This window comes from Balaenoptera borealis (genome assembly GCF_965194805.1).
Source record: "Balaenoptera borealis genome assembly, chromosome: 1".
Lineage (NCBI taxonomy): Eukaryota > Metazoa > Chordata > Mammalia > Artiodactyla > Balaenopteridae > Balaenoptera > Balaenoptera borealis.
The window spans coordinates 69,883,905-69,896,919 of record NC_138860.1 but is presented as its reverse complement, the minus strand read 5'-3'; the positions used below and the strand labels follow the sequence as shown (position 1 = coordinate 69,896,919).

General features: G+C 37.5%; 1 long non-coding RNA gene across 1 annotated transcript in view; it reads right to left on the bottom strand.

Annotated features, from left to right (window-relative positions):
* LOC309634206 overlaps positions 1-10,143 on the bottom strand; it is a 195,012-nt gene extending 184,869 nt beyond the window's left edge. Inside the window, exon 1 of the long non-coding RNA XR_014247904.1 lies at positions 10,048-10,143. This is a non-coding gene — a long non-coding RNA (uncharacterized lncRNA). The remainder of the gene's footprint in view (positions 1-10,047) is intronic.
* Between the last annotated feature and the right edge of the window lie 2,872 nt (positions 10,144-13,015).

Here is a 13,015-nt window from a genome sequence, read left to right as displayed (position 1 = left end):
AGAGTTGATAACGTAATAATGCTGCCGCCTTGTGGCTGTTTCCCACAACAGCAGCTTTAAACCCAGTGCTAATGGTTTCTTATATAGTCACAAGGACTGCAGGGCTGTAAATGACACACGCCCTCAAAAATGCCCTGGGGTAGGGAATAGGCAAGAAAATTCAACACATGAGAATTTTTTCAAGAAGTCAATCAGAGGAGGGAAGTTGTACTCACTCTTTAAAAAAAAGGAAAAGAAAAAAAGGACATGCCTAAAGCTCAGTATAAGGAATTATTAGCCACATGCAAATTCAAAGTCAAAAAGGGTGCAGCTCACACCGGTCATGACCATCAGCAAAAAGTCTACAAACGATAAATGCTGAAGGGGTTTTAGAGAACTGTGTACTTTCTAGCTGCTGGTGGGATGTAAAGTGGTAACAGCACTAACGCAAACTGAATCGAGCTGCTTGAAGAGGTAAAAATTGAGCTACCATATGATGCGGCAGGGCACCTTTGGGCCTATAACCTAAGACCACCAGAATCGGAAAGACAGATGCAGGCAAATGTGCACTGAAACAATATTGAAATAGCCAAGACATGGAAGGAAAGAAAATGTCCATAAACAGATGAATGGACAAAGAAGAAGTGGTAAATGTACCATATGGAATAGTAGCTTCGCGAAAAAAATGAACAATGCCGTTTTTACTACTACAGTGGAGCCTAGAAATAATCATATAAGGTTAAGTAAGTCAAAAGGGTATGACAAATATCCTATGATATCATTTATACATGTTATCCTAAGATTGCTACCAATGAACATATTTCCACAGAAAAAGACACTCACAGACTTATCAAATAAACTAATGGTTAGCCAAAATGAAAGGTGGGAGGATGGGTAAATTAGGACTATGGGGTTAACATACATATACTAACGTATGTTAAATGTATATAAACATATAACAGATAAACTATATGAATTATATAATTACCAAGACCTTTAAAATATACATTTTGTAATCACATACATGGTAACAGGATCCGAAGATGAACAGACATATGCATGAATCATTGAGCAGATTCTGTACAGCCAGACAATCAAAACACTCCAATCAAATTTACCCCGATAAGAAATAGAAATTAAATTTAAAAAACAAACATAAGTAAGGAGACATAAACTTCTGTGGCTTGTCCCACCACATTCCACTCTAATTTACAACCTTGGAACACTACCTCCAGGAAGAGTCTGTTGCCCTAGTAACAAGAGATGAGAACGTAATAATGCTGCCGCCTTGTGGCTCTTTCCCACAAGAGCAGCTTTAAACCCAGTGCCAATGGTTGCTTATATAGTCACAAGGACTGCAGGGCTGTAAATGAGACACGCCCTCAACAATGCCCTGGGGTAGGGAATAGGAAAGAAAATTCAACACATGAGAAATTTTTCAAGAAGTAAATAAGAGGAGGGAAGTTGTACTCACTCTTTAAAAAAAGGAAAAGAGAAAAAAGGACATGCCTAAAGCTCAGTATAAGGAATTATTAGCCACATGCAAATTCAAATTCAAAAAGGTTTCACCTCACACCAGTCATTTCCATCAGCAAAAAGTCTACAAACTATAAATGCTGAAGGGGTGTTAGAGAACTGTGTACCTTCTAGCTGCTGGTGGGATGTAAAGTAGTAACAGCACTAACACAAACTGAATGGAGCTGCTTGAAAAGGTAAAAATTGAGCTACCATATGATGCGGCAGGGCACCTTTTGCGCCTATAACTTAAGACCACCAGAATCGTAAAGACAGATGCAGGCAAATGTGCACTGCAACAATATTGAAATACGAAGACATGGAAGGAAAAAAAAAGTCCATAAACAGATGAATGGACAAAGAAGAAGAGGTATATGGACAGAATGGAAGAGTAGCCTCAGGAAAAAAATGAACAATGCCGTTTTCAGGACTACAGTTGAGCCTAGAAATAATCATATAAGGTTAAGTAAGTCAAAAGGGTATGACAATTATCCTATGATATCATTCACACATGTTATCCTAAGATTGCTACCAATGAACATATTTCCACAGAAAAAGACACTCACAGACTTATCAAATAAACTAATGGTTAGCCAAAATGAAAGGTGGGAGGATGGGTAAATTAGGACTATGGGGTTAACATACATATACTAATGTATGTTAAATGTATATAAACATATAACATAAAAACTATATGAATTATATAATCACCTATACCTTCAAAATATACATTCTGTAAACAAACACATTGTAACAGCATCTGAAGATGAACTGACATATGTATGAATCATTGAGCAGATCCTGTACAGCCAGGCAATCAAAACACTCTAATCAAATTTACGCTGATAAGAAATAGAAATGAAATTTAAAAAACAAACATAAGTAAGGAGACATAAACTTCTGGGGGCTTGTCCCAGCACATTCCACTCTAACTTACAACCTCAGAACACTACCTCCAGGAAGATTCTGTTGCCCTAGTATCAAGAGTTGAGAACGTAATAATGCTGCGGCCTTGTGGCTGTTTCCCACAACAGCAGCTTTAAACCCAGTGCTAATGGTTGCTTAATAGTCACAACGACTGCAGGGGTCTAAATGACACCTGCCCTCAAAAAGTGCCCTTGGGTAGGGAATAGGCAAGAAAATTCAACACATGAGAAATTTTTCAAAAAGTGAATATGAAGAGGGAAGTTGTACTCACACTTTAACAAAAAAAGGAAAAGAAGAAAAAGGATATGCCTAAAGATCAGTATAAGGAATTATTCACCACATGCGTATCCAACCTCCATAAAGGCTTCAGCTCACAACAGTCAAATGGCCATCAGCAAAAAGTCTACAAACTATAAATGCTGAAGGGGTTTTAGAGAAATGTGTACCTTCTATCTGCTGCTGGGATGTAAAGTGGTAACAGCACTAACGCAAACTGAATGGAGCCGCTTGAAAAGGTAGAAATTGAGCTACCATATGATGCGGCAGGGCACCTCTCGGGCTTATAACCTAAGACCACCAGAATCGGAAAGACACAGGCAGTCAAATGTGCACTGCAGCAATATTGAAATAGCCAAGACATGGAAGCAGAAAAAAGGTTCATAAACAGATGAATGGACAAAGAAGAAGTGGTATACGTACCAAATAGAATAGTAGCCTCGGGAAAAAAATGAACAATGCCGTTTTCAGGACTACAGTTGAGCCTAGAAATAATCATATAAGGTTAAGTAACTCAAAAGGGTACGACAAATATCCTATGATAACATTTATATATGTTATCCTAAGATAGCTACCAATGAACATATTTCCACAGAAAAAGACACTCACAGACTTATGAAATAAACTAATGGTTAGCCAAAATGAAAGGTGGGAGGATGGGTTAACTAGGACTATGGGGTTAACATACATATACTAATGTATGTTAAGTGTATAAAAACATATAACAGATAAACTGTATGAATTATATAATCACCAATACCTTTAAAATATACATTTTTAATCGCATACATGGTAACAGGACCCGAGGATGAACAGACATATGTATGAATCATTGAGCAAATTCTGTACAGCCAGGCAATCAAAACACTAAAATCAAATTTACTCCGATAAGAAATAGAAATTAAATTTAAAAAACAAACATAAGTAAGGAGACATAAACTTCTGGAGGCTTGTCCCAGCACATTCCACTCTAATTTACAACCTCGGAACACTACCTCCAGGAAGACTCTGTTGCCATAGTAACAAGAGTTGAGAACGTAATAATGCTGCCGCCTTGTGGCTGTTTCCCACAACAGCAGCTTTAAACCCAGTGCTAAGGGTTGCTTAGTAGTCAAAACGACTGCAGGGGTCTAAATGACACCTGCCCTCAAAAAATGCCCTGGGGTAGGGAATACGCAAGAAAATTCAACACATGAGAAATTTTTCAAAAAGTGAATATGAAGAGGGCAGTTGTACTCACACTTTAACAAAAAAAGGAAAAGAAGAAAAAGGATATGCCTAAAGATCAGTATAAGGAATTATTCGCCACATGCGTATCCAACCTCCAAAAAGGTTTCAGCTCACACCAGTCAAATGGCCATCAGCAAAAAGTCTACAAACTATAAATGCTGAAGGGGTTTTAGAGAAATGTATACCTTCTATCTGCTGCTGGGATGTAAAGTGGTAACAGCACTAACGCAAACTGAATGGAGCTGCTCGAAAAGGTAAAAATTGAGCTACCATATGATGCGGCAGGGCACCTCTTCGGCTTATAACCTAAGACTACCAGAATCGGAAAGACACAGGCAGTCAAATGTGCACTGCAGCAATATGGAAATAGCAAAGACATGGAAGCAAAAAAAATGTCCATAAACAGATGAATGGACAGAGAAGAAGTGGTATATGGACAGAATGCAATAGTAGCCTCGGGGAAAAAATGAACAATGCCGTTTTAAGGACTAGAGTTGAGCCTAGAAATAATCATATAAGGTTAAGTAAGTCAAAAGGGTATGACAAATATCCTATGATATCATTTATACATGTTATCCTAAGATTGCTACCAATGAACATATTTCCACAGAAAAAGACACTCACAGACTTATGAAATAAACTAATTGTTAGCCAAAATGAAAGGTGGGAGGATGGGTAAATTAGGACTATGGGGTTAACATACATATACTAATGTATGTTAAGTGTATAAAAACATATAACAGATAAACTGTATGAATTATATAATCACCAATACCTTTAAAATATACATTCTGTAATCACATACATGGTAACAGAATCCGAAGATGAACAGACATATGTAGGAGTCTTTTAGCAGATTCTGTACAGCCAGACAATCAAAACACTCTAATCAAATTTACTCCGATAAGAAATAGAAATTTAATATAAAAAACAAACCTAAGTAAGGAGACATAAACTTCTGGGGGCTTGTCCCAGCACATTCCACTCTAATTTACAACCTCGGAACACTACCTCCAGGAAGATTCTGTTGCCCTAGTAACAAGAGATGAGAACATAATAATGCTGCCGCCTTGTGGCTCTTTCCCACAACAGCAGCTTTAAACCCAGTGCTAATGGTTGCTTAATAGTCACATGGACTGCAGGGCTCTAAATGACACCTGCCCTGAAAAATGCCCTGTGGTAGGGAATAGGCAAGAATATTCAACACATGAGAAATTTTTCAAGAAGTCAATAAGAGGAGGGAAGTTGTACTCACTCTTTAAAAAAAAAGGAAAAGAAAAAAAAGAACATGCCTAAAGCTCAGTAGAATAAATTATTAGACACATGCAAATTCAAATTCAAAAAGGTTTCAGTTCACACCAGTCGTTTCCATCAGCAAAATGTCTACAAACTATAAATGCTGAAGGGGTTTTAGAGAACTGTGTACCTTCTAGCTGCTGGTGGGATGTAAAGTGGTAACAGCACTAACACAAACTGAATGGAGCTGCTTGAAAAGATAAAAATTGAGCTACCATATGATGCGGCAGGTCACCTTTTGGGCCTATAACCTAAGACCACCTGAATCGGAAAGACACAGGCAGGCAAATGAGCACTGCAGCAATATTGAAATAGCCAAGACATGGAAGCAGAAAAAAGGTTCATAAACAGATGAATGGACAAAGAAGAAGTGGTATACGTACCAAATAGAATAGTAGCCTCGGGAAAAAAATGAACAATGCCGTTTTCAGGACTACAGTTGAGCCTAGAAATAATCATATAAGGTTAAGTAACTCAAAAGGGTACGACAAATATCCTATGATAATATTTATACATGTTATCCTAAGATTGCTACCAATGAACATATTTCCCACAGAAAAAGACACTCACAGACTTATGAAATAAACTAATGGTTAGCAAAATGAAAGGTGGGAGGATGGGTAAATTAGGACTATGGGGTTAACATACATATACTAATGTATGTTAAGTGTATAAAAACATATAACAGATAAACTGTATGAATTATATAATCACCAATACCTTTAAAATATACATTTTGTAATCACATACATGGTAACAGGACCCGAAGATGAACAGACATATGTATGAATCATTGAGCAGATCCTGTACAGCCAGGCAATCAAAACACTCTAATCAAATTTACACTGATAAGAAATAGAAATGAAATTTAAAAACAAACATAATTAAGGAGACATAAACTTCTGGGGGCTTGTCCCAGCACATTCCACTCTAATTTACAACCTCAGAACACTACCTCCATGAATATTCTGTTGCCCTAGTAACAAGAGTTGAGAAAGTAATAATGCTGCCGCCTTGTGGCTGTTTCCCACAACAGCAGCTTTAAACCCAGTGCTAATGGTTGCTTAATAGTCACAACGACTGCAGGGGTCTAAATGACACCTGCCCTCAAAAAGTGCCCTTGGGTAGGGAATAGGCAAGAAAATTCAACACATGAGAAATTTTTCAAAATGTGAATATGAAGAGGGAAGTTGTACTCACACTTTAACAAAAAAAGGAAAAGAAGAAAAAGGATATGCCTAAAGATCAGTATAAGGAATTATTCGCCACATGCGTATCCAACCTCCATAAAGGTTTCAGCTCACAACAGTCAAATGGCCATCAGCAAAAGTCTACAAACTATAAATGCTGAAGGTGTTTTAGAGAAATGTGTACCTTCTATCTGCTGCTGGGATTTAAAGTGGTAACAGCACTAACGCAAACTGAATGGAGCCGCTTGAAAAGGTAGAAATTGAGCTACCATATGATGCGGCAGGGCACCTCTCGGGCTTATAACCTAAGACCACCAGAATCGGAAAGACACAGGCAGTCAAATGTGCACTGCAGCAATACTGAAATAGCCAAGACATGGAAGCAAAAAAAGGTCCATAAACAGATGAATGGACAGAGAAGAAGTGGTATATGGACAGAATGGAATAGTAGCCTCGGGAAAAAAATGAACAATGCGGTTTTCAGGACTACAGTAGAGCCTAGAAATAATAATATAAGGTTAAGTAAGACAAAAGGGTATGACAAATATCCTATGATATCATTTGTACATGTTATCCTAAGATTGCTACCAATGAACATATTTCCACAGAAAAAGACACTCACAGACTTATGAAATAAACTAATGGTTAGCCAAAATGAAAGGGGGGAGGATGGGTAAATTAGGACTATGGGATTAACATAAATATACTAATGTATGTTACATGCATATAAACATATAACAGATAAACTATATGAATTATATAATCACCAATACCTTTAAAATATACATTCTGTATTCACATACATGGTAACAGAATCCGAAGATGAACAGACATATGTAGGAATCATTGAGCAGATTCTGTACAGCCAGACAATCAAAAAACTCTAATCAAATTTACTCCAAAAAGAAATAGTATTAAATTTAAAAAACAAACATAAGTAAGGAGACATAAACTTCTGGGGGCTCGTCCCAGCACATTCCACTCTAATTTACAACCACGGAACACTACCTCCAGGAAGATTCTGTTGCCCTAGTAACAAGAGATGAGAACGTAATAATGCTGCCGCCTTGTGGCTGTTTCCCACAACAGCAGCATTAAACCCAGTGCTAATGGTTGCTTAATAGTCACAAGGACTGCAGGGCTCTAAATGACACCTGCCCTGAAAAATGCCCTGGGGTAGGGAATAGGCAAGAAAATTCAACACATGAGAAATTTTTCAAGAAGTCAATAAGAGGAGGGAAGTTGTACTCACTCTTTAAAAAAAAAGGAAAAGAAAAAAAAGGACATGCCTAAAGCTCAGTATAAGGAATTATTAGACACATGCAAATGCAAATTCAACAAGGTTTCAGCTCACACCAGTCATTTCCATCAGCAAAATGTCTATAAACTATAAATGCTGAAGGGGTTTTAGAGAACTGTGTACCTTCTAGCTGCTGCTGGGATGTAAAGTGGTAACAGCACTAACGCAAACTGAATGGAGCTGCTTGAAAAGGTAAAAATTGAGCTACCATATGATGCAGCAGGGTACCTCATGGGCTTATAACCTAAGACTACCAGAATCGGAAAGACACAGGCAGTCAAATGTGCACTGCAGCAATACTGAAATAGCAAAGACATGGAAGCAAAAAAAATGTCCATAAACAGATGAATGGACAAAGAAGAAGTGGTATACGTACCAAATAGAATAGTAGCCTCGGGAAAAAAATGAACAATGCCGTTTTCAGGACTACAGTTGAGCCTAGAAATAATCATATAAGGTTAAGTAACTCAAAAGGGTACGACAAATATCCTATGATAACATTTATACATGTTATCCTAAGATAGCTACCAATGAACATATTTCCACAGAAAAAGACACTCACAGACTTATGAAATAAACTAATGGTTAGACAAAATGAAAGGTGGGAGGATGGGTAAACTAGGACTATGGGGTTAACATACATATACTAATGTATGTTAAGTGTATAAAAACATATAACAGATAAACTGTATGAATTATATAATCACCAATACCTTTAAAATATACATTCTGTAATCACATACATGGTAACAGAATCCGAAGATGAACAGACATATGTAGGAATCATTGAGCAGTTTCTGTACAGCCAGACAATCAAAACACTCTAATCAAATTTACTCCGATAAGAAATAGAAATTAAATTTAAAAAACAAACCTAAGTAAGGAGACATAAACTTCTGGGGGCTTGTCCCAGCACATTCCACTCTAATTTACAACCTCGGAACACTACCTCCAGGAAGATTCTGTTGCCCTAGTAACAAGAGATGAGAACGTAATAATGCTGCCGCCTTATGGCTCTTTCCCACAACAGCAGCTTTAAACCCAGTGCTAATGGTTGCTTAATAGTCACATGGACTGCAGGGCTCTAAATGACACCTGCCCTGAAAAATGCCCTGGGGTAGGGAATAGGCAAGAATATTCAACACATGAGAAATTTTTCAAGAAGTCAATAAGAGGAGGGAAGTTGTACTCACTCTTTAAAAAAAAAGGAAAAGAAAAAAAAGGACATGCCTAAACCTCAGTATAAGGAATTATTAGACACATGCAAATGGAAATTCAAAAAGGTTTCAGCTCACACCAGTCGTTTCCATCAGCAAAATGTCTACAAACTATAAATGCTGAAGGGGTTTTAGAGAACTTTGTACCTTCTAGCTGCTGGTGGGATGTAAAGTGGTAACAGCACTAACGCAAACTGAATGGAGCTGCTTGAAAAGATAAAAATTGAGCTACCATATGATGCGGCAGGGCACCTTTTGCGCCTATAACTTAAGACCACCAGAATCGTAAAGACAGATGCAGGCAAATGTGCACTGCAACAATATTGAAATACGAAGACATGGAAGGAAAAAAAAAGTCCATAAACAGATGAATGGACAAAGAAGAAGAGGTATATGGACAGAATGGAAGAGTAGCCTCAGGAAAAAAATGAACAATGCCGTTTTCAGGACTACAGTTGAGCCTAGAAATAATCATATAAGGTTAAGTAAGTCAAAAGGGTATGACAATTATCCTATGATATCATTCACACATGTTATCCTAAGATTGCTACCAATGAACATATTTCCACAGAAAAAGACACTCACAGACTTATCAAATAAACTAATGGTTAGCCAAAATGAAAGGTGGGAGGATGGGTAAATTAGGACTATGGGGTTAACATACATATACTAATGTATGTTAAATGTATATAAACATATAACATATAAACTATATGAATTATATAATCACCTATACCTTCAAAATATACATTCTGTAAACAAACACATTGTAACAGCATCTGAAGATGAACTGACATATGTATGAATCATTGAGCAGATTCTGTACAGCCAGACAATGAAAACACTCTAATGAAATTTACTCTGATAAGAAATAGAAATTAAATTTAAAAAACAAACATAATAAGGAGACATAAACTTCTGGGGGCTTGTCCCAGCACATTCCACTCTAATTTACAACCTCGGAACACTACCTCCAGGAAGACTCTGTTGCCGTATTAACAAGATTTGAGAACGTAATAATGCTGCGGCCTTGTGGCTGTTTCCCACAACAGCAGCTTTAAACCCAGTACTAATAGTTGCTTAATAGTCACAAGGACTGCAGGGCTCTAAATGACACCTGCCCTCAAAAAATGCCCTGGGGTAGGGAATAGGCAAGAAAATTCAACACATGTGAAATTTTTCAAGAAGTCAATAAGAGGAGGGAGGTTGTACTCACTCTTTAAAAAAAAAGGAAAAGAAAAAAAACGACATGCCTAAAGCTCAGTATAAGGAATTATTAGACACAAGCAAATTCAAATTCAAAAAGGTTTCAGCTCACACCAGTCATTTCCATCAGCAAAATGTCTATAAACTATAAATGCTGAAGGGGTTTTAGAGAACTGTGTACCTTCTAGCTGCTGGTGGGATGTAAAGTGGTAACAGCACTAACGCAAACTGAATGGAGCTTCTTGAAAAGGTAAAAATTGAGCTACCATATGATGCAGCAGGTCACCCTTTGGGCCTATAACCTAAGACCACCTGAATCGGAAAGACACAGGCAGGCAAATGAGCACTGCAGCAATATTGAAATAGCCAAGACATGGAAGCAGAAAAAAGGTTCATAAACAGATGAATGGACAAAGAAGAAGTAGTATACGTACCAAATAGAATAGTAGCCTGGGGAAAAAAATGAACAACGCCGTTTTCAGGACTACAGTTGAGCCTAGAAATAATCATATAAGGTTAAGTAACTCAAAAGGGTACGACAAATATCCTATGATAATATTTATACATGTTATCCTAAGATTGCTACCAATGAACATATTTCCACAGAAAAAGACACTCACAGACTTATGAAATAAACTAATGGTTAGCAAAATGAAAGGTGGGAGGATGGGTAAATTAGGACTATGGGGTTAACATACATATACTAATGTATGTTAAGTGTATAAAAACATATAAAAGATAAACTGTATGAATTATATAATCACCAATACCTTTAAAATATACATTTTGTAATCACATACATGGTAACAGGACCCGAAGATGAACAGACATATGTATGAATCATTGAGCAGATCCTGTACAGCCAGGCAATCAAAACACTCTAATCAAATTTACGCTGATAAGAAATAGAAATGAAATTTAAAAAACAAACATAAGTAAGGAGACATAAACTTCTGGGGGCTTGTCCCAGCACATTCCACTCTAACTTACAACCTCAGAACACTACCTCCAGGAAGATTCTGTTGCCCTAGTAACAAGAGTTGAGAACGTAATAATGCTGCCGCCTTGTGGCTGTTTCCCACAACAGCAGCTTTAAACCCAGTGCTAATGGTTGCTTAATAGTCACAACGACTGCAGGGGTCTAAATGACACCTGCCCTCAAAAAGTGCCCTTGGGTAGGGAATAGGCAAGAAAATTCAACACATGAGAAATTTTTCAAAAAGTGAATATGAAGAGGGAAGTTGTACTCACACTTTAACAAAAAAAGGAAAAGAAGAAAAAGGATATGCCTAAAGATCAGTATAAGGAATTATTCACCACATGCGTATCCAACCTCCATAAAGGCTTCAGCTCACAACAGTCAAATGGCCATCAGCAAAAAGTCTACAAACTATAAATGCTGAAGGGGTTTTAGAGAAATGTGTACCTTCTATCTGCTGCTGGGATGTAAAGTGGTAACAGCACTAACGCAAACTGAATGGAGCCGCTTGAACAGGTAAAATTGAGCTACCATATGATGCGGCAGGGCACCTCTCGGGCTTATAACCTAAGACCACCAGAATCGGAAAGACACAGGCAGTCAAATGTGCACTGCAGCAATATTGAAATAGCCAAGACATGGAAGCAGAAAAAAGGTTCATAAACAGATGAATGGACAAAGAAGAAGTGGTATACGTACCAAATAGAATAGTAGCCTCGGGAAAAAAATGAACAATGCCGTTTTCAGGACTACAGTTGAGCCTAGAAATAATCATATAAGGTTAAGTAACTCAAAAGGGTACGACAAATATCCTATGATAATATTTATATATGTTATCCTAAGATAGCTACCAATGAACATATTTCCACAGAAAAAGACACTCACAGACTTATGAAATAAACTAATGGTTAGCCAAAATGAAAGGTGGGAGGATGGGTTAACTAGGACTATGGGGTTAACATACATATCCTAATGTATGTTAAGTGTATAAAAACATATAACAGATAAACTGTATGAATTATATAATCACCAATACCTTTAAAATATACATTTTGTAATCGCATACATGGTAACAGGACCCGAGGATGAACAGACATATGTATGAATCATTGAGCAGATTCTGTACAGCCAGGCAATCAAAACACTAAAATCAAATTTACTCCGATAAGAAATAGAAATTAAATTTAAAAAACAAACATAAGTAAGGAGACATAAACTTCTGGAGGCTTGTCCCAGCACATTCCACTCTAATTTACAACCTCGGAACACTACCTCCAGGAAGACTCTGTTGCCATAGTAACAAGAGTTGAGAACGTAATAATGCTGCCGCCTTGTGGCTGTTTCCCACAACAGCAGCTTTAAACCCAGTGCTAAGGGTTGCTTAGTAGTCAAAACGACTGCAGGGGTCTAAATGACACCTGCCCTCAAAAAATGCCCTGGGGTAGGGAATACGCAAGAAAATTCAACACATGAGAAATTTTTCAAAAAGTGAATATGAAGAGGGCAGTTGTACTCACACTTTAACAAAAAAAGGAAAAGAAGAAAAAGGATATGCCTAAAGATCAGTATAAGGAATTATTCGCCACATGCGTATCCAACCTCCAAAAAGGTTTCAGCTCACACCAGTCAAATGGCCATCAGCAAAAAGTCTACAAACTATAAATGCTGAAGGGGTTTTAGAGAAATGTATACCTTCTATCTGCTGCTGGGATGTAAAGTGGTAACAGCACTAACGCAAACTGAATGGAGCTGCTCGAAAAGGTAAAAATTGAGCTACCATATGATGCGGCAGGGCACCTCTTCGGCTTATAACCTAAGACTACCGGAATCGGAAAGACACAGGCAGTCAAATGTGCACTGCAGCAATATGGAAATAGCAAAGACATGGAAGCAAAAAAAA